General features: G+C 41.1%; 1 long non-coding RNA gene across 1 annotated transcript; it reads left to right on the top strand.

Moving 5' to 3' along the window:
* Positions 1-4610: 4610 nt before the first annotated feature.
* LOC138112858 (uncharacterized) lies at positions 4611-11872 on the top strand. The gene is made up of 3 exons (XR_011151872.1): positions 4611-4691; positions 5307-5382; positions 8924-11872. It is a non-coding gene; the product is annotated as an uncharacterized lncRNA (long non-coding RNA).
* The last annotated feature ends 13451 nt before the right edge of the window (positions 11873-25323 follow it).

The following is a 25323-nucleotide window of genomic DNA, read 5'->3' as shown; positions in this document are numbered from 1 at the left end:
GTAGCTAGAAGCCCAGTTATTTTCAGTCAGAAGGAAAATGCTTCCTTTTTTCTGCTTTAAGTACTTTCTCCTTCACTGCCACTATCACTCTTTCCAAGCCTACACCAGAATTTCATTTCTGCTGCTTCCCCTACGTCAGCTGTCTCCAAAAGGGACTTCTGAAAGTCAAGAGTGGAGGTCAACACTAGCACCATTTTAGAAGGGACACAGAGTCTTTCCAGCCGCTTCTGCAGGGCCCAGTCCTTGTGGCACTACAGCACTAACACTGTCTGGACACCCAAAGAGTGCAGAGGTGGAGGTGGGCATGAGGCTGCTGGGAGCCTGCTGTGCCCTGTGGGATGTTTGCTGCAGGGCTGCACAGGACACTGATGAAGGGGGAAGCAAACCAGCTTGGTGGAGACCATCTCCTTCAGGAAGCTCATCTCTGCTTTTGCAGCTGCTGCTGACCAGCTTTGGAGAAGGCTGCATTACTTTATTTTCCAGATGCAGCTGGGACAGCTTTTTCTACAGTTGGACACCTTTTTTGACAGAAAATGCCACATTTTACAAGTTGGTTTACAAGACTTTTATTCTGAATTGAGCTTTATCCTAAATGTCAGTGTCTCCCCAAAACACAGGCCAGCTTTTCTCTGTGCTTCAGCTGTTATGTTTCCCTTTGCCCACCTGGCTCCAGTGCCCTGGGTACAGAGATTCTTATACTATGAGGTAGCTGTAGTATGCACAGCAGACCTGATGCCCTGGAGCAGATCTGGATGCTATTGTAGCACAAACAGCGGCACTAATGTTCATAGAAAGCAGTGGTGTGTTTATGCAAACTGTTTATGTTTATGCAGTCCATCCTACTGAGATGCTCTTTTGCTCCAGACCATCTTGGCATTTCAGAGGGATATATCAACATTCTCTCTGACACAGCTCTCTCTTGTCAGAGCAGTAAACAGTGGGTAGTTCTCATTCCTTTCCAAGGTGATGGGCTGCCTAGTGGCAGAATCTCTGCATCCTATCTCTCAGCACTCCTAGGAGGATAGCCAGTTTACAAATCTCTGAGAGAACTAACTTTCACTCTGTAGCAAGTGAAGTGTTTTAGGAAAAACACCATGCACCATCTTGTGCCAGAATAGATTTCAATTCCAGTCAAGTAAAACATCGTTGTAGACTTTGCCCCTTCCTCTATTTTGATTTTGTGTTGCAATGTCTAAACATTTTTTCTGGTGGTTAAAAGGGATTTGCAATCATTCTGTGGAACACCTGAGGGAGAACCATGGATCACTATTGATCTACTGACTACTGGAAAAGAAATGTGGCTTGAAAACCTTCTGCCAGCATCCATCAGTTAATGCAATGGGGAAGACCCAGTCTTTCAATTCCCTGAAGTCAGCATTGCTGAGGCTTCCACCACAATGAGGACATGAAGGAGTATTGGTTATGAGCTTGGTTTCAGAAGAATATTTCCCTGAAGTAGCAACCACAGTTGTTTTAGGCTATAATTTCCCCACATGCCAAAGAAAGGCAGAAAGTGTTTCTGGACAGGTCACTGCACTACAATTAAGAAATCTTCAATAGTATTTCATTCATGGCACTGCTTCCTAGGACAAGATGTTGTGTTTATCTCTGCCTCTGTTTCCTTGCCTGTGAAATAATGTAATCTGAAGCATACTGGAGAAAAGTGCTCTGAAATAGCTGAATATATTGTTAATAGTAACAAAATAAGTACTGCTACTTGTAATGTGAGTAGTTCTTCGTAAGACATCACTGCATTTGCATCAGCATACTGGAAATCTCTACTAAAGAAATACAAAAGCCTCAGATATTCATATGGCATGGAAAAAGAAAAAAGAATAAAAAAAGAAAAAAGAAAAGGGACCTTGAAAGAAACCAATAATTTTGGGGATCAGAGCAATACGGTTAGACAGTCATCAACCAAGTCCCTGCAATGGTGGCTGGGCCAGCATGGAGGCTCTCAGATTTGTCACATATAGGTCAAAGAGGCATAAAAGGCCAAATTCCCAATAAACGAGGTAGGCTAGCTTGCTCATATGGTTGCTTTGATAATTAAGGTTTACAGAGAGAGCACATCCATGCTAAAATAATGCCGAAAAGGAGGCAGACAGAACACAGCCTGTCTCTGGAAGGGCTTGACTCACATGCGGCTGAGTTATTCATGTGAGCTGTGTGGAAGAGATCCTTTTTATTTTGTTTTGTTTTAATGTTGATGGGATAATCTTTTCTTTTGAAAACAGCCTCCTAATGCATCAGGACAGCTGCCTGGGATACACCTCATTTAGCGGCAATTGTCTCTGTAATGTTTATAACCCTCCCACTGCCATCCAATATACAGTCATCATTTATCCACTCATTTGACTAACACAATGTTAAAATGCCCTTCCAGGGCTTTGTTTTGCTTACTTTTCCATTCCCTCGCTGTTCTCTTGTCAGAGATGTTAAAAAACCTCTTTTGAGTAACTGGCATCTCTGCGTCGAGGATTTGTGACTGAAGGATGCCTTCCCCACTCTTTATCCTGCAGCCTCTCCCTCCTGTTTAATTACAAGCTTGGGAGTGTGAGACATCATCTATCATTCCTTGCTCATTATATTTAACAGATGCACATTTTCGGCTCTTCAACAAACTGACCAGACATATGGAGCATGTTAATCTGCTTGTGAAATCTGCCCTTTTAAAATCAACAAAACCATTGTCTCCTCAGATGAAATCTCAGGGAATGAGGGGGGAAACACCCGCAAAACACCTGAACTTTAAGGCCCCTGGTATCATTCTTGAGCTTCACCTGTGCAGTAGTTTGTCACAGTCCAGACATGACTACTCTGTTGTAAAAAGAACATCACTATGCTTGAGACCATCTGTGTGATGAGAGCTGGGTGGGGACATAGTCAGAAATTCATGCAGTGATACATAAAATCTGAAGCCTCAGAAAACTAAATCAAGCTTTCCAGACACTTTCCACAAGATGATGATCTTGAAACAGAATACAAACATGAGCCTACTTTTTGTTCTGGCCACAGCTGGCACGTGTGGCTTTGATACCTGCCACACAGAGGAGATTGAAAGACACAACTTTTTCCTGCATGTAAATGGCTTGGGCAAAACCCTGCCAAAATGAACATACTCCCAACCATGTTTGGCCTGATAGCAGAGAGGTCTCTTACACTAATTCTTCTTCTGAATCTTAAATCCATGTGGCATCATGGACAGTACAGATAATCCCAGCCACTAAGTAGAACAACATTTTTCTCAGACACACAGCTGCAGTTCAGAAAACAGAGCTAAGGTTGAATGATCCAGAACAAAATATTTGGTTTCCTTTTTTTCCCTCTTCCTTAACTTTCTTTGGGATAAAACAGATGCACAGTCAGCTCAGTGGTTTTGAGTGGTTCCTTGAGATTTAGCATTTACTTGAGCAATAACGTTACTCTGGGGCATTAAGAGCACACAAGACAGAAGATACGAAATTTGTAGAGTGCATGGCAAGCATAAAAACTGGAATAAAAACTATGCTGGAAGTGGATTTATGCTGTTTACCTCTCACTAATCACAGAAGTAGCTTGAATAGTTCCCTATCCTTTTGGTGTTGTTTTCAGTCTGCCAGTCAATTGTGCCATCTGACAACTGAAAACTTCACCTGTAAGTCTACTGCTGATATTTGAAGCAGGTTCCTGAAAATCATGTGGCAGTGTTGAAATCTGTGCATGTGAAGCTTTGGTCCTGAGACAGATCCTGGAGGGAAGGGAGGAGAGGTGTCCTGAAAACGTCCTAAAGAGCTTTGCTAAGAAGAGTGATCCTCCAAGAAAGCAACACATGGTCTGAAATTGTAAAATGCAAGGTGATACAGCCAAGTATTCCTTCCTGACAGAGCCTAGGTTTGCAAGGCACTGAGAACTGGTCCTTTATGATGTGTAGTAATGCAATCTATCTGTTTCAAGGGTGTTCCTGCCCCCATGGGAAAAAAAAAAAAAAAAAAAAAAAAAAAACGAAAAACAACAAGGAAAAAATCAAAGACTTGGAATGCTTTGTGACAGCTGTGCATGGTTGCTAACTACTCTGGTATCAGCTGCTGCTGAGTAAGCTTTTATATTCCATGCTGAGTAACATTCATTCTTTGGTCAACAGCAAGACTTGTGGAGAGCTTCAGCTCTAGTGTTTGTATCAGTGTACTGCTCAGTTTGTAAGGTGCAAACCAGAACTTTCTCCTACTTTCTTTCAGCTAGTTTGGCACTGCATGTCGCTGTTGGCCATGCATTAATAGTACATAAGAACAGCTGCAGTGATTCAGATCAAAGAACCACCTGACCCCGAGGCCACAGAGTAATGGAGTAAGACCCAGAAAAACAAGCATGGTGTTCCCCCAATATAACCAACCACCCTGCAGTCTAGGGACCTCCTGAATCAGAGACTGTATCCACATCTCTGTGCTGAATAGTCCTCAAGAGACCTATCATCCTCTCCAAATGCGTCTAATTGCTTTCTGAATCCAGTTATATTTTGCTCCTTGGCATGTTCAAAAGCTTCATTTGTTACAGGCTAATGAGCTTAATAAGCTGAAGCTGTGTTTTTATTGAAAGGTTAATGATTGCAAACATTTAAATAGTTAAATCAAGTCCGTAGCTGAGTGTGGAGTTACAGAGGAAGGGAACAAACAATCCTAACTCTTCTGGGAAAACTGCTGAGGAGTTTATAAGTTAGTGCAGAATTTGTATTCTTTGAGCTGCTGGGGCTTAACTTACCACTGTGATGTTCCAGCCCACCCCATTTCTACTTTCCCTTCCATTGTGTTGGGTTTAGGTCACATTAAATCCTAAACTGAGTCAATCTTTTTCCTGCAGCTTGTTTGTGTCTCAAGTTACTTGTGTCTTAAGTTAGTTTTGCAGTTAGCATCTGTTGCTTCATATAATGTGGCTACTTTATCTCCTTGAATCATTATCTCCTTGAATCATTATCTCCTTGTGATGTTGGTCAATCAGTCCACTGACAATAGCTTTTTTTACTTCTAAAAGCGTATTGTTTTGAGCTCTTAAGGTGTAGTGGTTTTATCACTACAAGTCAAATTATTGCTTTATAACTGTGAAACAGAGCTTTGTGTGGTGATAACTTGAGAAAAACTTTAAAAAGCTAGAATGAGGGACCCCTGATGCATTTGATACCAATCAAATAGCCCTACAGTTTTGAAATAGTTAAATATAATTGATGGCAATGTCACCTTGGGAGTATTAGAGGGTTTCCCTCTTCCAGGTGATAAAAAAAGTGTGTGGGTTGTGTGTGTATGAAAAGAGCATTTGTGTGTCTTTCTTCCCAGGAATGTTGGTTTTGTGCAGTGCCCAAGTGAGCAGAGGAGTGAAATGAAGACAAACAGCAGTAAAATAATTCCAGAGGTAATGTCACCATAACACCTTCGTAAGGAAGTGTTACACTGCACTTTCTGCCTTTTCTCTTTGTCTGTGAGATCGCACTTCTTATTGAAATGTTGGATATTTTTGCCTCCCTGTCTTTCCTTCCTCAACTGGCCAACAAAAGCTGGTAAATGAAGGATTCTGCAGTCTGTAAGTCACAGTGTAATTTTGTCAGGCACAGTGGTTTATCAACATAGACCTCTTATATCCAGCTGACTACAGGGATAGCCCATAAAGGCCCATTTGGAAAGCATACTGAACTCAACAGAGGCTCCTGTTGACTTAAATGGGCCCTAGACCAGGCCTGAAATAAAATCTGTCTCAAATTGCCAGTTGACAAAGATCCAGGATGGTGGTTTTATTTGGAAGAAGCTGTGAAACAGAAGTAAAGCGGGCAGGAGCAAAGCAATGGCAAAATAAAGATAATAATTTAGGCTCATAAATGGGAGAAAACTGCTAACCAGCAGAAAAGAGCCCTGGAAAAGCCTCTCAGAAGTAGTAGCAAAGGGAAAATCCTAACTGGCTCCAGGATCAATATTGATAACATAATGAGACAGTTTCCAGGGTTCTCCCACTTGCAACAGTAGGAACCAGGCTTCTTTTCTCTGGTCCTGCAACAATTTATTTGCCTTAACGCTTTTCTGTGTGGTTTCAAAGATCTGGGTTTTTAGCTTGTGTAAAATAGCCTAGAGGGAAGAACATTTTGCTTTTAAAAATCTTTTTCTTAGTCATCTCAACACTGGATGGGGAATGGTTTTGGAATCTTTTCTTTGGTTTCTCTTATGCTCGATGTTGGTCCCTGCTAATATCATTTTCCAAACAACTTTTGTTGGTTTCAAGATGTGGAAGGAGCAAAGGACACTGGATAGCACACATTCTTGCTTGTGATCTGGTAACCAGTTCCCTGCTCTTCTCCAGTTTTGTTTTTGTATTTTTTTTATAGTATGACTAAGCAAGTCAGAGAAATATTGCCATATCTTAGAACCTACCCTATGAAAACACTGTAGATATGTTCCCCTCTCTAAGAACAGGGCATGGGCAACTTCAGGGACATTCTCAGTGTCTATAATCTATATCATTTTAAATATTATGATATACATGGAAGACAGCTGTACTGTCATGATTTATTACTTGCATTGAGAAAACAGAAATATGGCTTCCATAACCATGGCATGCTTATGACAGAAGCCATATTACTTGTGCTTCACCCCAAAAGCCTCTGGTGCCTCTTTCATGGCTAACTAGACTGCAGGGCTGAAAGGCACAGCCCATTTCACCTGTCTGAAAGGAAGCTGCAGAACCCAATGAACAAGCACTCTGGAAGGGCAACCCTTCCTCGGGAAAGCTGCAGGAGGATTTCGGCAAGGGAGAGAAGCTGTCCTCTAAAATCCAAGTTCTTTCACATAAGGCAGAAGGGTGAAACACTATTTTAGAATCTAAATGAGTGGTATTAAAATCTTTGTATTCTGAAAAGAGAGCATTTAAAACATTGCACTGATGGCCACCGTAAATAAGAGGAAAGAAACTGAAGAACAAGGGGCTATTAGTCCTTAAAAGGATAGAAAGGTTAAAAGGGTAGCCATTTTCCTCTAGTTAAGGAGTGGAGTGGAGGTTGTCTAATCTTGCAAAGAAGAAAAGCCTGAAATATCCTTAGAGGCAATGCTGCCTTTTTCAAGCATGCAGCAAGCTGATAGCCAAAGGCAACAGAAGAAACAGTGAAAGGGAACAGCAGAAAGCTGAAACTCAGTGTGAACAGATACCTAAAAGTTAGGGAGCCTGAGGGTATGTGGTTTAACCAGACCACTGAGGATTTTTCCACAGTAGAGGCTCAGATGCCATATTAAATCAGCACACATAACATTAAGCTGTGGCTATTGTCTTTAGGCACTTATTTTGCACACTGCAAATTAAGATGACTATCCTTAACCCTTTTCTGCTGTTGGTTGAGCTACATTAAAATGCAAATTCCTTTGCATTTTATGCAGACACATCAGTACCCATCATTGAAGCGTGGCTATGTGAGCCATGAATCTCAGACATGAGATGGAGCCATCAGTCACAGAATCCCATAATCACTTTACTACACTCCCTAGTTCTGGAGGAGTGCCTGGTACCACATGGGGCTTAAAACACAGTCAGTGCTTCACACGCTTGGAAGACACTCATTTTACTGCAGGTCCAATTGGCTGTGCTTGTCTGCAGGAAAACAACACAGGGTTTCTCCAGGTTTTTCTGTCTGTGGAAGTCAGCCCTTAATAGAACAGTTCCCAGTATTACTGGGAGCAACAAATTTGACATGTATGTGGTTTGGCAAGTTTTCATCTTGAATAAATGAGTGTGGGATTTGCTTTAGCACCTGCTGCTCTTTTTACAGTGCCAATTTATACCTCAGTAGGAATGTTTCCATATAATGCAGTTGTTTAAGGAACTATTCTAATTTTATAGTGCTTATCTATCTACTATTCAAGTCATGTAAATGTTGTGGATGCTAGTCCGCTCAAATTTATACCTTTCATTATTCTGGTACACAAGTACTTTGTGGCCACAGTTTTGTTTCTTTTTCTAACATCCCTATCCACAGCATTATCTGAAGGTTTAAAATCAAAGCAAACCATACAAAAGCCCATTGAATAATTTTTTTTTTAATTTTATTTCTCTGTAAATCCCTGAGAGCTCATTTAGCTGGGGTAGCTTTAAAAGGCTATTTAAAGTCGTACACATATTTGGAATATTCTGCCTGAAAAAGTCTAGCATAATTAAAAAGTAATTATGTAAATGCAGGTGTTGAGCTTCTTGCTAACCCCATGTTATGGTCTGTAAACTGTCTGAAACCATCAATTTAAGTACTTAGAACTGGAAAGTCTTGACTGAATTGTAGCCCAGTTTGTTTAATGGAGGTGATATACAAAATGATACTTCCTGGGACTGGAATTTAAAAGTCAATCAAAAACTCTAGAGAATCTTAATTCCTGTTGATATTCAAGACATAGAGGAAGTTTCTGAACCCAGCAGGAACTATTTCGATGGCTATGCAGGGAGAAGAAAAGGAAATGGAAACAACTTATTGCTTCCTTTTCTGGTTGCTGGGATATAGTATGCAATATCTTAGGGATCTTATCCACCTGTTTGTTCCTGTTTGTATTTTATCCCTAGGATGTATTTCCTGTGCTTTGATGAAATCTTTTCAGTATTCAATAAAATACAGGCTTGAATCTGCAGTTTTGTCTGGGGCTATCCCACGTGCAAGGGGTTTGTTTCTCATTCAGTTTTCCAGCATGAGTGACTGCTGGATGCCCATTAGTTTTCCTTATTTTTTCCTTGCAAAAAATAAGGAAATTGGAATGGTGTCATGTTCCCACAAACACTTTCTATTGACCTTCAGCACAAACTGGCAGCTGGAACTCAACAGCAGCCCTGAGAGGTGGCTCACAGCATCGTGGAGTTGGAACCTAAGACCTAAATTTGCCCTGCCTCCCTTTATTTCAAATGAGCTATGTCTAACTTGGGTGTTTCATTTCTTCAGGAGCCAGGAGGCACCTCAAAGGATTGTGAGAAACTGGCCAAGCCTTGCAAGACATTCTAGAAGGGCATCTCTTTCTCTCATATTTAAGAGAAAAGTGGATATGGGATGAAACTGGTTTCCAGCGCAGGAGGTAAAGCATCTTGTGAAAGTATCTGGAGTCCTATGGAATAAACTTGAGCTGTGGTCAGCAGCTGGAATTCTTTGGAAGCTTGCACATCTGAATGTTGGGAAGGCAAGAGAAGAGCTGGAAACTTGTGTCAGAGAAGATCCTAGAATAGGTTATCACAGTCATAACTGATACAAGACCAGGCCCAAAAGACAATCCTGCACTACCAATAGTCCTATTTTCAAGTGATTGCCATGGCTAAAGTTGGAAAATTCCTTCTACTGTAAAAGGGGTTTTTTTGATAAAGCATTATTTGCAATCTTTGCCAGGCTCCTGCAGACAATGCTCAGAGTAGCAAGGCTTACAGCGATAGGACTAAATAAATACGAACGAAGAATCAGAGTAAATCGTGCATTATTTTCAGCCAGAGCCACCAGGACAAGCTAGGCTTAATTTTCCTAAGCTAGATTTCTTATCAGTCACTCTTAGTTTCACCCTTGTCATCACCAAGTAAGCCTTTAAAAGTAGGTCAGAATGAAAATGCAATTTAAAGCACTTCCAGAAATATTGCACTTTTCCTTATTCCCTGACATGACAGATCCGTTATCAGTGTGGACACTCAAGGCTTTTCCATTTATCTGTTGCACCTACCAAGGAATTAACATCACTTGATCATCTTTTTTTACCCTAACTGCTTGAGATACAGCCCCTCTCTGGTGAAATGCATTACATGCAAAATCTCTCTGAAATCAAAGAGACAGGAGTAAAATAAAAGCAACTGCCCTAAAGTCCATAAATACCCTTTCCACAAGGAAAGAAAGATAACTATCAAACTAGGAGATCATGTAGTCATTGTTAGTGCTTATTTCAAATGAGCTATTTCTTTGATGTTGTTTTGGTTTTGATTGTGTTTGGTTTTTTTCATGGGAAGTAAAAGATTTGGCACTGAAAAGCTCTAGGGACACTTGCTTCTGCAATAATAAGGAATAAGCAACAAGTTACGCTATCTTTTTTGGAGGGATGTGTTTAAAGAGGTGTCATATTTAGACAGTGAAAGCAAGTCTACTGCTGCTCATCAGAAACACTCAAGTGAAAAATGTGTTCTCAGTGATTTTTGGTTTTGAGTCATCCCTAAAGTCCTGAGCACAGAAAAGGCCTCGGCGTGTCTGAAAATCATTTGAAACTTGTTCCTTGATTTTGTCAGAGTAGTTCTGTGCTTCAGCTCCATGCCCTGTGGAATTGAGGTATTTTTTAGGGAAAGGGAGAGTTACAGAACTCTCAGATGGCTCTACACAGCTTTCTGTTTTGCTCTGCTCTAATTGATGAAACTCCTACCTGGCCAGGTGTCAAGTCCCTGAACCAGAACACTCCACCAAGTCTCCTCTCCCACCTTTTTTTTTTTTTCTCTTGTTTTTCTGAGAGAAGGAGGGGACCATTGCTTGTCCATATATTCAGTATATCCCTGAAGTTGAACTAGATGTGTTTCAGCCCCAGAATGAGCTTAGAGAGCTCTGTACAGCTGCCTGCTGCTATCTCCTCTTTTTGCATTTCCTTTAAAAAGTCCTGGGCTACATAGATCACAAGGAGGACATGAGACATTCCAAAGGGTGGTTCAAAAAAGCAAATACATACAAACATCTGTGCAAAAGCCTATCAAAGGATATATGTTATTTTTTAACAAGGATTAAATTGCTTATAATGGAAGAACAAGTACTTTTCTGGAGGTTTGAGGAAAGCAAATGTTCCAATTTAGCATGTAAGTAGGTTTGCAAGAAAAATCGAAATCTTTGGATGGTTTGGGGTTTTTATTATATGCAATTGTTGACCTAAATTCTTGACTCTGTGCTTGCCAGCTGTCCCTCTTCAGGGACTCCCATGCATTGCTTCCTGTATAGGCTATTCTGTATAGAGTTCTCTATGCCATGTACTTAGCCCTTGTATCTTTGCCACAATAACTCTGTCTCTCCACTTAAGAGAGCTGATTCCTTTCTAATTATCTTCCAGGTTGTTTCTACTTAAGATAAAATCTTTTATGTTGACTCAGCCTCTCAAATAAATCAAGATCATGAGGAAAGATGGGACATACTTTAGTTCTGTGCTGGGTATCAGAGACTATGCACAAAACACGTGAGAGCTAACAGAATGCCACAGTCTGCAGCAGAGAAACCTCAGTGGATTATGTGCAGGTGAATAGATGTGCAATTGGTAGTCCCCAAGATGCTTCAGGGAAACTGGCATGTCACCATGCATCTTGCTTGACTTGCCAGGACTAAGGGCATTTTGTTAGAAATCCAACACAAAAGACAGGCAGAGAAGCTGAACAAATTGTTCGCGTTTATAGAAAATAGTGAGCTAGAAACTGTATTGTAACAAATAGAATTCTGTGTGTCCAGAGAGTTGCCATGGTATTAACAAACATTACCCATTTTTTCCATGTTTGTGTGGTTCCTTGTGATTTACCAGCAGTGCTCCTCAAAGCTATTCTGTTATCACAGAGACATGATTTTAAAAAGCTTTCTTATCTAGCCTGCAACACACCATGTTTTTCATCCTTCTTATATACAGAATATGTAGTACACGTTGAGTTACCCATATATGCAGTTCTTCCCTCATCACCTGCTTCAAATTCTACTTGTCTCTCCAAATGAATGTGTAAAACCCAACTACACAAATCATTGAACTCCCAATGCAGTGCATTCAGGCACTCCTTTATTCTAAAGTGATGCTATCCAAGCGGAGGAATTGAAACATGCAATGCTGTCCTCCACCAGATGTTGGGCTGGTTTAAATGCAAATAAACATCCAAAGGGAAAACAAGACAGTGGAATGTACTATACTGCTGAAATATGGGCTAGAGTTGTGCATAACCCAACTTTCTTATGGTTTCAGATTTTTTTTTTTTTTAAAGTTTCTTTGCAACACAATTTCATCCTTACCCCCTTGTGATGGTATGTCCTGCTGAGTGCAATATTCTTGCAATGCCCCTGTTTTCCCCTTCATTTGCTTATATATATCCTCAGAGTAACAAGGATTATATTTGTCTGCAGATTTTTCCTTTCCCTTCTGGAAATATTTATGCTCCCTCTGTAGAGCAGAGCAGCAGCTCCTCGTTGCCACTGAGTCTCCAGAGGACAGGACAGAGAGGTGAAGGGAGTGGGTTTTCTGCTGTCTACCATCAGTCCTATCACTCAGGGTGGTAATTCAAATTTTTCACACAATATCTCTTCTCAAATGCCTGCCAAAAGCCCTACATAAGATTGATCTGTCTTAGGAGACTAAAACTTGGGCAGAAAATTAGATGAATAGCTGGAGACCCTTTATGTGGGGGCATAGCCTTAGGGGACAGGCCAGGAGAAGCCAAAAGATGACATTCCTTCACGTCAGTTTTATTTCTTGCAACAGAAGGCAAAGGACAGGATGAGAAGACAAGGTTTTCCTTTATAGCTCTTTGTTCCTACCTCAAATATATCACCCCTGCAACCATCCTGAAGTTTCATTAATGCCCTTTTACCACTTCTGACATTTGCACACTTTCTGATCTTTTGCTCTCTTTCTCTCTCCCCCATTCCTAATTCTGTACTCATGTGGATTTTTATCCTTCATCTTTCCCTTCCTCCTCCTCGTTCAGTCTGTTCCCAGAACTGTCTTTTAGACTGTTCCTCACAACACGGTGTGGTTTGTTCTCCTCAAGAGAATGGTGGTTTGTGAAAATCATCCTGTCTGGAACAGGAAACTCAGAGGACAAAAGGAAAGCACGGGAACTGACTCACCTGTCAAACAGGGCAGGGCAAAATCACAGACTCAAGCCCCAGTGCTACTTTGTAGGGAGGTTTTTGGGGTTTTTGGCAGAGAGGATTATTCCGCACATTGCTTTATCAAAACAGGTGTCAACAAAACCCCTGATCAAATTTTTTGCTAGACATGCCTTCATTTGTAGAAATTCATTGGTCTCTGAGTATAAATGTGTAAATTTGCTGCTAATAACACAGAAAATATTGCAAATTAAAGCAGTCATTGGCTGTGTCTTGCAGAGCCACAGGGCCCTGTGCCTTGGGAGGTTTGCCAGGAAGTAAATTCAGGGTCTTGATTAACTGGGGTCTTAGAGTCGAGATGGAACAGGGGAGCCTAACAGGTGAATACACAGGGATACAATAGGAAAAGAAAATGCAACCACATGAATCACTATCACTTCTGGATGCTAAAGTATCTCTGCTTGGGTTTCAAAGGGTTTTTCAGGTGGATGTGTCTGATCTTTGGCTTCCAGCTGTGATCTAACACACCTTAAAGGTGAAGCCATTATTTTTACCAGATATTTTCACAAAGGAAGATACTTTCTGAAAGAAAATGAAATTACAGGAATAGGCTGTTTCTGAAATGTTTTTGGTTGCTGTGAATTTTGCATAAAAGTGAACAGGGGTTAATTTTTGAAAGGAAAAAGAAGATTGCTGCCTATATACAATATATACATTGCTGTGTCCTTTCTTCCTGACCTAATGAAGCCTCAGCAGAGAATGCAGGTTAACACTGAGAAATTTCAACACTTGCTTCCCTTCAGTCATAACTAAAATAAATCATCTCTCTGTGTATGTTGCAAAAAGCAAGTTTCATTGTTGTTTCATTGAATCTTGCACTATTAGAGCTGCCACAATCCATTTTCCAGCGTGACTGTGCTGTGGCCTCTGCTGGATGATGCACAGTGCCAGGCAAGTCCTCCAAAGGGAATATTCTCTGTTTGCTACCAGAAGACATTGGCACAAAAGGGCTGGATACAATACACTCAGTTTGGGCTCCATGAGCAATCTCCTGGCTCCTTGTTTTTTTCACTTTAAACTCTCCCTAGCAAGATTTTAAGTCTTCTGTTGGGATTAGTTATCCGGTGGAAGGAGTTTATTTGAAATTAAGGTTCAGAGCCTATAGAAGTTAAAAAGATCATCAGAAATTTCAGTGAATTTTTGAAAATTTGATAGGCTGGTCTTAATAATTTTTTTTTTTTTTTTTTTTTTTTTAAGTAGGGAAATGGTTTCTTCACTGACTCTTGAACTCTTCTGCAAACATCTTAAGCTAGAGTGATCTTTCCTATTTCTTCCTCCATGGCATAGGTGGTGGCAGTTGTTCAGCACCTTAACAGGGGGCAAACTCAGATGCACAGGAAAAATTAAAGCAGTAAGAGAAAGAGAATAATTTGCAGTCTCACCCAAGGAAACAGACTCAGAAACAGCTTGCTAGGGGGTGACTGCCATAGACTCTGAGCCTATGTCGTACATATTTCAGATCCATCAATATTTTCCTTTACAGAGGCACCAGCGGGGGAGTACTGAAAGAAAGAGGAAATAAACAGGCTGTGTTAGTTTGTCTGGTTTCTTGGAAAGTGCTAAACTGCTCAAATGCTGCAGGGGCCTCTGCTGAGCACACAGCTCTGGGGAAGCAGCTCAGCTGGTCTCGCTGAGGGACTATCTTTCTATGGCTACAAAGCACCCAATTCATAAATATAGCATAAGAACTTTAGCACCTGCAAGCCAAGTGCTCCACAACCTTTAGACATTTGGGGAGTTTTTTACAGTATATGTCATTTCTTTATTTGAAATTATTATGGTGTATTTCTTGGGTCTTCTGCTTTTGTGTCTTTAAGATGCAATGACCACTTTATTTTTTTTCAGCTTTTTCCCAAAAGCATGATAATTATTAAGTTATTACTTTATAAAAGAGTAAATCACATATAATTCACATGACTCCAGGAGGTAAGATTTTATGAAAATCATTGAGTTACTCTGAGATTCAGAGCTTTGACAGGTGCAGTCTCTATAAACTTGTCAGAAAATTTAAGATCAGGTCTAAGGTCAAGGAAACTAAATAAGTGCCTTAAGTAGGAAGCTGCAGAGAATTATAAAGCAGCTATCTCCTACTCAGACAATGTCAGTGCTGTGGAAGTCTGAGCTGACAGCTGATGGCTGGGCATGTGGCAGCTCTGGAAAAGGCCAGCACTTGCCCGTGGCTGAAGCAGCTCCCAATTAAATTGGAACAAGGTTCAGCAAATGGATCCTTGCCCAAACCCCTTTGACACGAGTGACCAAGGGCATCTCCTCAGAAAGGTCTTCTCTTGGCTCTGCTTCTGCTGTTCATCAAAAACAAACATCTCTTACTTTGTTACTTTCTCCCCTCCTAATTTAAAGTTCACTTCCATATAAGTAGAGCTACAACAACAGGTAGACTGAAGGTGTGTGGAGCAAAAAGCAGTTATGGCTTTGTCTTATTCATCCTGAAAGGAAAATGGAAAAGGTAATATGTCTGTAAAGGAGAGAAGTGGTAGTAGTGGGTGTATTTCTGTCAGTATTAAGTTGCATGGAGACTAAATTTGTTTCTGTGAGAAATTTCTCAGTGCCTTTCTCTGGGGTGGTACACAAGCCAAGTGACAGGCTGTGAAACACAAGGTACTGTTTGCTTTCATTAAGGTTTATTTCCCATCGCACCTTGTCTGAGAGCATCTCGCTAATTCAAAGTGGCATGGGAAGGCCTGTAGAATGTTTTGTCATATGTCTAAAATAAGACTTGGAGGTTTATTTTTGCTCGCTCTTCCTGAGAAATCTTGGACTTCTTAAACAGAGATTCCCAAAACGTTATTACTGCAGTTCTGTGAGCATCTGTGAGCCATGTAGCTACCCCACTGGCTATACCTTGCCTTCCTCCCAGTTTATCTAAGCTGCACTGACAAGCCACATGATGCTCTTAAGCTGAACTACTTCCAGCCCCATGGTAAAAGTGAGGTAGTTCCATAGTAACCAAGCCTCCCTGCTAGGGCACAGAGGATGAACTCCAAACCTTTCTGCCTTTGTTTACAGGTCTGCATTTTCTCTTTCAGTTTGGCCTCGCCCTGCTGTCAGCTGAACTGGCCGTGGATTCTGGTTCACACTGCCTGGTGTGTGGATCCTCCCAGGTGATAGCAAGCTGTCACAGAGGTGAAGGCAGCACACCCATGGTGCAGCTCCCTTGATTCTGCTAAAAGAAGGATCTATAACCAGCAGAAATCAAAACAGTTTTGATGAAAAAATGTCAAGTTTAATGTCAGAAAATCAAATGCTTAATATTGTGGATTTCCATCCAATTTAAAATGGAAATGCCTGTTTAATCAAGAAAATGGTTGGGGAAAAGTTCTCAGTCATCTGTGTTTAAGTCTCCTTGATGACAGGTATTTTGTCCTGAAAGGCTTGTCTTAAAATCAAGTTGTGCTGGAATAAGTTACTCAGGACCAGCCCCTTGTTTCTGGATAGCACCATGTGTGGATATTCTTACTCAGTAAGAGCCTTATATGTGTCTGTACAGGTCTTGTGTTAACAATTCATGCTGCAGGACAGGAAAAGAGGAGCCTCTGATGCAATTTTCTCAGGAGTTTCCCCAATGGACAGTAGGAGAGCAGGCTGCAAAATTAATTCTTTAAATGATGAGGTATCAAAGTAAAAATGGGCAAGTAGACTTCAGAAAGTATCAGGGAAGATTTTTCTTCTCCTTGACATGAGACAGCAGAGTTGGCCTCTGCTCCTTTGCTACATGTTGATGAGACAAAGATTTAAAGAGCACTTAGGCCCCTTAACTCTTTTCTGGAGGAGCTCTCTTTCTGCAAAAATCTGTCTTAGGTCCCTCTCTTCTGTGTTAGAAACAGATAACCCACTCTCTGCCATCCTCCCCCTTTCTCACACTGTTCCCTGCTTCTCATGTCTTCACCCATTTCTGAAAGTAATTGTTCTAGTCCTGGAAGTATAAGGGAAGGCAGGTCAAGGAGGCTCCTGCTGTGAAAGAAAAGGTGAGGGTGCTCCCAGCCAGCACAGGAACATTCCTTTCTATGTGATCTACACTCCTTAACCACCAGGGAGAAGGATGGGGTGTGAAACCTGATGGCATCATCTGCTCCATGAAGTGCCAGTGTTGTCCAGGAGCAGGTCAGTCTCCTTGCTGGCCAACAGTCACCCACTGCTGCTTCCCCTGAGCATCCCTGCAAAGAGTCAGCGTCCATCTGCTCCAACATCTGTCACCTCAGTTCTGGGGTGGGGAAAGGTCCCAACTGCTTGAAGAGTGTTCTCCAGACGTGTCCAGAACTGCCCCTCCAGTGTCACCCAGACATGCAGTGAGATGGGGTTTAGGGCATATTTTCACAGTGCTTCAGGAAAGCAAATGGAGGTTTTCTCTCTGCATCTAATCCCTTGCTCCACCACTTAAATCCTCCACAATACCACTTGGGTAGAGAGCTCAGTTCTCTTACAAACATGACCTGAACAAGAAACATTTTGCATTCTTTCTTTCCCTCCATTAGGTGTTGACCACGGCATCCTGTTTTTATTTGCAAACATATCACCTGCCCTTCAGACTTACCCCCTCTCCCTCCCAAAACAGGCCTGTGTTAATCATGAAAGCAAGAAAATAGTCACATGTACTTTCTCTTAGCTTAATTCCTAATAATATTTTCTGCTCTGATTTTATTTTTTAGTCTCTTTTTAAATTTAATTTGGCATCTAGCCAATTGAAATGATGTTCTATTTATGCTTTTGAGAAAATGTTTTTGGCTTCGAATTCTTAACATTTCATTCATGGTTATTTGTTCTCATATTTAGCACATATCCAGCTTGCTTGCCTTGTACCTTCCAAATGAGAATATTATAAATGTGTGGACGCTTATTAGATCTGGGGCTGTTTTATTTCTTTTAATTCAAATGAGGAACACATTTTTAATATTAAATTTTTCATTTATCTGAACCAGGATACATTGTGGCTAACGTACTGAGGAGAATATTTCCTCTGCTTGATGATCTCAGGAAGGGGGGATGTGTGGAGGGGGATGTGTGTGTGTCTGCATGTTTCTCTCTACTTGTTTCTGTGCCTGTTGGTTGCTTTTCAAGATCTCTCACTTTGAATATGGACCCAGTATTGGCACAGGAATTCCTGCCCCCAATCTCTTTCTCTAATTAAAATATCTTGCAAAAGAAGTTGCAGCTGTTCAAGGCCAAAAAACATTGAAGAAATAATTAAAAAAAAAAATAAAAAAAAAACCCCAACACTAAAACAGAAGCATTGAGCAAAAATTTCTCAGTGGAATGGCCTGTTCTGGAACTAGATAGACATGAAGATCCCACCTGACAGCAGATTGTATTCATGGAGGAAATTCAGCACCCTGCTAATTGTGAAGCATACTTTTCTGTAAAAGTGGCTTCGTTAACCCCTGGAGCAAGTGAGAAAGGAACCTATAGGCAAGATCAGGCCTAAAATGCCAGAACAAAAGCTGCCTCCTCTTCTCATCTTTGAAAACATCTCATTCTAATATTCCCCCTTAACATGGGGAGTTGCTACAACTCTACAATAAGAATGATTTTGTAAAAAGTGGGGGGAAAGTGAAAATATCAGAAATAGGTACTTCTGAAATTTCCTGTAAAAGGTTGTCCTGATTTCCTACACAGACAGCACGACTTTTGTCATGGCAGTGATGTAAAAAAAATAACTTTGCTGTCCTGTGGGGTAACAGCAGAGCTGGACAGTGCTTGTTAATCACAATCCTTAGATCATGTCATGTTTTCACTTGGTGTAACTTATAATTTAATGCCTTAAAATCCCTCTCCAAGACTGCATGTAAAATTACTCATTTTTCAATCCTAAATTGTTGTGTCCTCCTAACGAATTGATTATCTCATGTCCTATCACCTTCAAAAAACAGCAAAGCTCTGCTGGTGCCATTAAGAGTGTTTGACAGTGTAGAGAGCTATCATTATAGGCCTCTCTTGCTTTCTCAGTTTGAATAGGCCTCATTTCAATTGCCTTTCTCTCTAGGTCATGTTTCCTCAACCTCTTATTACCCATACTGCTTTCCTTTGGACTTTCTCCATTTTGTCTAAATGTCTGTTTATGTAGGATGTATAAAATTATACAGAAGGCCTTACCAAAAGGCCTCATTAGGGCTTTGAAATAATTACATCTTAGGTCTTGTAAAATCAGCAACAGGGGAAAAAAGGTCTAGTAAATGTTATTAAGTACAGAAAGGCCATCTTCCCTGACCTTCAAATTGGTGGTGGCCACAAGCCTATTTTGGAAAGTGGTCTACCTTTCTCACAGCAATGTCCTACACTTCCCCATTCACCCTGTGGCCAGCAAAAATCCTCAGAGCCTGATTTGCACAGCTGGCTCCTCCTCCCTGCACTTCACTGAGACTGCTTTGCAATTTCTCTCTGGGATAACTTGCATGTATCTGTTTTGAATTTAATCTGATTAACTGTACTCCAGTCTCCTCCTGTATAAGCATAATCTACCAAAGACAGAGAAATTAGCTGCTTCTTTCCATAAGGCAATTGTTCCCCTCTCACATGTTTGACAGCTCTTTTAAAACCTCGGTTGTGCACACAGGAAAGGTCCTAAAAGAAATAGCCTTTCCAGCAGGGTCAGTAAACATGGTATGTAATTGAGATGTGTAAAACAAAGATCTACAGGTCTGGCCATCTGTTTTGACTTGTCTGGCTAGGACGGGTGCCCCACAACAGGCCTGTGTTTAATGCCTGGATGTGGTGTCCAGTTTGTCAATGCTTGTGTTCGTCTGTTTGGAGGGCATGGTGCCCATTACCCATCGCTGAGGCACTTGGCACTGCTTGGAGCATGGAGAGCCTTGTGCAGGCAGTGCAGACAGGCTTGCTGGGCTGCATCTGTTCCTCTGCATCTCCTACTGGTGCATTTTTTGGCAGTGCCAGCACAGCAGCCACATATCTAGTGTTTGCCTCATCTCTGCTGAAAGGCCCATGCTAAGGAAAACCAACAAGGAGCAGAGAGATACTTGAAAAGCAAAACTGGAGCTTGTGGCAACTGGCTTTCATGGGCCAGGCTAAAGGGAACTCAGCTGTGTGAGTTAAACCCAGAAACAGCCTTTCCAAAAGCACTGGCTGCTTGGTAGAGGGGCTGGGTGTTAGAAGAGAAGAGAGCAGAGGTGTCCCAAGGGCTTTTTTGTAGATTCAAACTCTGCTCCAACCCAGTTCACTGTGGGATTGATTTTGTGCTCCTAGATACCACCTGAGTTATTGTTGGTGTACCTGAAAATGTAAGAATTACCATAATCAGAAAACATGGACATCTAACCTGGTATCTTCTCTCTATCCCCATGCCCAGGTGTGAGTAAGAACAGTGAGCTCAGGGTACTGAGCTGGGCAGAAAGTCTTACCTTCTAGGGATGACCATGCAGGCACTTCCTGAGCCAGAAATATTACCTTCCTATCTCATAGCTCTCAAAGGATTCCTACACAAGAGCTTGTACATTTGCTTTTGAAGCTGGTCTGAATAACCAGTTTTCAATGTCAAGGAGTACCACTGCTGAAGCACACAGTGCCTGAAGAACAGCTATACTCTACCTATATACAAGCCAGCAGATAGAAAATCTATTTATTCCCTTTGTACCCCACCAATCTTGATGCTTAAACATGCCATTTGTTTTCCTGTGTGCTGCAAGCTTGGCAGTGCCTGAAATGTACCCCACAAACTCAGACTGCCCCCAGCACCCAGAGGTTATTGCTCTTGCTTGTCCACCTTGTGTACCCTCGGCTACACAGTGATTCAGCTTCAGCAGGAAGGAGATCAAGGCTGCTCCCTTCACTCTGCCCTCAATGCCTGTTAAAAAATCCCCAGTTAGGAAGAATGTGAGTCCAAATCCAGGCAGGCTGAGGAGCTATAATGACTCAAGTGCCACAGTTTTTGGACAGCTCCCTGGACAGTTGTTGAAAAGCTTGGGACATTTCTCACTGCTTTCCCCAGAAAAAACTGATACAGGCAGTTGACATGAGAGTCTGAAGCCCAACACTATTTGAAGCAGGGCTAAAAGAAGGGATCTCTCCCTGTGCAATAATTAAAATAATAGCTACAGTGATTGATTATTTGTACATTAGTATTGTTTTGCAGCCCCAGCTGAGAACCCAGTGAGACAGGAACTTACAGGAACAAAATAAGAGCTCAAAGAACAATTTTAAAGTATATAATTACTACTGGTTTTGTTTCAGAAGCACTTCAAGCTACAGAGCCTTATCCTAGAGGTGCTTATGTCTGTGTTAAGACCCATCCCTTGTTCTTGCACTCTATCTATATAAGAATTGATGTATTTGCAGAAGATCTTAATGGTTGTGCCAAACTCAGAAATTCACCCCAGGTTTGGCTGAAGTTTGAATATCAATATTACTGTCTCTGCTTGCACAAGATGAAGCTGCATTCAGTAGAAAAATTAATTTAAGTATGGGGTTTGTCATTGCTGATAAAGGAATGAGGAGAGATAACAAGATAAAAGCCTGTTTAGATATGACATGTTATTAGACATTCTGTGTACTGTCCACAGGCCAGAGAGGATATAATACATGCATAAAAAGGTGAGGAGTTTGAAATTTTAGTTATTATATTCCTCCAAGTAGCATACATTGGCTTAGCTGAACATCTCTCTGAATCATCTGGCAAAGGTTTGTCACAACAGTTAGATTTGGCCTCAAAACTGGAGTAATACCTGAAAGTATAACTTTGATACAGACGGTAAGATTTGAAGAAGAGGTGCTATGGCCACAGGAGTCAGAGAGAAGGCTGAATTTGTTGAAGAGCTGTCACTTTTGGCTGTTTTTTTATGGCCTCCTTTGAATGACTGCTGAGCTGGGAAGCTCAGTATATGCTTGTACAGAAGTTTTTGCGTCACTCAAAGGTGGTCATTTCTAATAAGCTATCAGTCTTGGAGGGTGCTGCTAAAAAATTGAGTAATCTTCAATAATTTGAGAAATAGGGTAAAGCAGAAAATAAAACTGAGATGCAAGAGGAACCACATTCTGAAAAACTGTTCCAGTGTAGAGATTTCAAATGCCAGCATCATCTGAATGGCACAAAAACTCCTTTCCAGTAAGATTGTACAGTTCAATGCTGCTGGCCCATTTTTTTGTCTTTGGCAAACTCCTAACACCCACCCTGGATAGTCATATCACAGCTTTATCACTTAGACATTTATTTTGCACTCTAGTTTCCCCCTCTATGCTTTTCTTACTTTTCTCAAATGTTGATTTAACAGAAACTGTTCATTGATCCAAGATTGGCAAAGAACTTTTTAGAAGAACCAAACCCTGCAGGCAATTAACATGTGTAGCTCCAAACCCAGTCTGAACCAAAGAATACTATTTGGAACTTGTGTATTTGGTTTTTTTTAATTATGGTGTATGTTTTCCATTAAAGTTTCCAAATAGGAATCCAGAAAATAAGGAGAGATAATAATAGTAAAAAAAAAAAAGGAAAAAAAAAGGCGATTACATTTTGTATTTCTTATAATAGAAGCAATTTCAATTATTGCACAGATTAAATCCCTTCCTGAGGTATGCCAGAAATTTAGCAAAGGACAGTGCTGAGAAAGCCTTTCACAGCACAGTGTATAGCTTCAAATTTTTGTCCTGCTCTTCCTAGGATACTGCCAAAATTTTGGAGAGAGATACTGGGGAAAAGTGAGGGCTAAACACTGGGTTCCTTATTATTCTAAAACTAAATTTTCATCCCTGAAAATGATTTCAAAGAAGGAGATGTCTTTTTTGTATTTACAAGTGTCTCCCATTTGTTTTCTATGAATAATTCACCACCTTCAGATGCAGTCCAAGGCAGCCATTGCAAATATCACGCTATTGAAAGCCAGACCGTGCTGCAACATTTGCAAGTGTGTGTGTTCCAACTGGAGCCACATCAAATGTCTGGGTAGAACAGGAGCCACATCAAATCTTCCCTTGGAAGTATTCTGTAACACAGATTTTAAATGCATTCCTTCCCTCTCATAAATTTATTTGGTGAATGTACTCATGGCAAGGTGGAAATTAAAATGGAGAAGCAGATGAAGAGCCTTGTGCTTAGGCTTCGGGTAGAGGTAGATTTAGGTAGAGCTCCCACATACTGATCTTCCACCCTCTACTTCCTTTCCTGTCCATTCCAAATTCTGAAAGAACAGGTGACATAAAATGGATTTTCGCAGGAATCTAAGAGAAAAATCACCTCACCTTTCATCCTGTTCACTGTCGTTGCACTGGTCTGTGGGATGGAGCAAGGACAGAGCTGTCATGTCACAGCACAGCCCTTCCTTCCCCTTCTTTAACCTGTCAGCAGCACTGTTGTGCCTGGCCCTGGAACAAGCCCTGACATATATGACAGGTATTTTGGAAACCACTGAGACAACAAAGGCAGCAAAAAGGTAGGTGAAAGAGTAGGAAATGAGAAGAACAGGTGAACTACAGAGCTATGGGAAAACTCATAGACAGGACTATGAGGATAAATAGTTAGGATAGTGCAGAACAAGCACCAAAAAGAGCAGGTGGAGGGGCAAGGTGGGGATTTGGATACCAGACCTTAATCTCTCTGGTCTTTGGTATGTAACATGGGTGGAGCTGGATTTGTGAGGTCTATCAGCTATTCTGCACAGGACTGATTGGGATTCTCACCCAAATCAGTCACAAATGCTGCAATGCAGATCCCCACCTATATGGCTTTAAGTGACCGAGCTGGAGTGAGCCCAGCCCAGCCCTGGCTGGAAAGAGCATGCAGAGGTTCAGGGATGGTACAGGAAAACAGGGAGGAGGGAGTTCAGAGGTGGTGCTGTAGGGCTCTCAGGGAACATCTGATGTTCATGATTTCTATTTTATTGCCAGTACCTTTCCTCCTGAATGGGCTAATGACAGGGTAAATTAAACGAATGAGGTGCTTTGAGAGTAGAGTCATTATCAAAATCAAACTTTGCTTGTTTGAAATACTGTGCAACATTTGTGGAAGTTTCTCCTACCCTTGCTTATATCCAGCATAAATTTACTGGCAGTTCTCTTGTCACAGTTGAAGCTCTATTCAGTTGTACCAGCAACAATGTATTGTGATTGGAGTGAATTGAATTTTCCATTCAGAAATTATTAGATGCGTAATGTAGAGCTGAATAATAAGCACCCATCCATAAGTGTTTTGCCTGTGGTTACACAGAGTCATGTGCCTTCATCACCACTGTACACAGGAATGTCATTGCAAGGACCCAATATGATTGAGCTAAGAGGCCACTTCTGCATTGTTATGTCAGATAGTGTACCAATGCTATAACCTTGGAGTAGAATTTTACTCAGATCCCAAATATGAGCTCCGATGGAGAAAAATCTCATGTTTCAGTTAGCAAAATCAATTCATATTAGGTTATGAAAAAGAGGTTGTGATTCCATTTTCCTATTCTATAGATCTGTAAATTGATTAGGGCCCCACTGTTAAGTGAAAGTCGTCAATCTAGGTGATTAGAGGTAGGGAGCAGGGGTGAACTGAACTACATCAAACTCAGTGAGACTCTTTGCATCTGCCTTCAAAACATTTTTGAACATTTTTCTTGGAGAAGGGTCCAGTTTTCGGAAAGAAATCATGTTTTCTAGGATCAAGAAGTGTCCAGGATTTGAAAATCTTCAGCAGTATACTACTACAAATCCCAGTGTGTAAAAATGCAAACCTAAACAGATCAGCTGTCTTAGAGCTGGAGAAAGGTAGGGGAGAGAAAAAGAACAAGACCTACACTTCTGAGACTCCAGAATTTCTTACCACGTGCACCATCACAGCATAACTTTGGTTTTTTGCTTTCTCCTGCTGTCAAACTTCAGAGAGATTAAAATCAGACAAGTCTGAAAAGGAAATGAAGCTTCTCACTTTATTACTCTTGATTAGCAGCAAATTATTCTCCTAACATTTACTTTTCCTTCATTTATTTAAGAGTGATTACACGCAAATAGCAGTTAAAAGCGTCAGGGTTTTAATAATAGTTTTATTTGCCACTGTAATTGCTTCTGTAGCATCTCTGAAGTCTGAAACACACCCCTCCTGACACAAAATCAAAATATCAGCAATGCATCTTTCTCTCTTTAAAGTAACTCTCCAAAAGGGTATAAAGAAAGATGTAGGAGTTTATTTACTATGTTTCTTATTTAGTTATGTTGCTGTGTATTTAACGTTATTCACTGTGCTTGGTCCAAGCTCAAAGGCTGAACCTGTACTCCTATATGGAGAGCCCTTAAGATCAATTTTAACCTCCTGTTCCCTCAGAAGCTTCTCAACTGCACAAGTTTTCTATGTTAACCTGTTGATCCATCCTGTCCTGTACTTTGCTCCCCACTCTCACACTGGAAGTGGAAAAGTTGTGACTGGTGGGACTGTCCTGCAGCTTGGGCAGAGTGTGGGTGGCACTGATGTGTAGGAGCTTTTGCTCAGCCATGGTTCTATCCCTCCAAACTGCAGCTCCTGCCAAGCAACACCTGAGGCTCCATGGTGAAGT

This window comes from Aphelocoma coerulescens, chromosome 6 (assembly GCF_041296385.1).
Source record: "Aphelocoma coerulescens isolate FSJ_1873_10779 chromosome 6, UR_Acoe_1.0, whole genome shotgun sequence".
In the NCBI taxonomy this organism is placed as follows: domain Eukaryota; kingdom Metazoa; phylum Chordata; class Aves; order Passeriformes; family Corvidae; genus Aphelocoma; species Aphelocoma coerulescens.
Note: the sequence above shows the minus strand (reverse complement) of the source record. Positions and strands in the feature narration are given on the sequence as shown.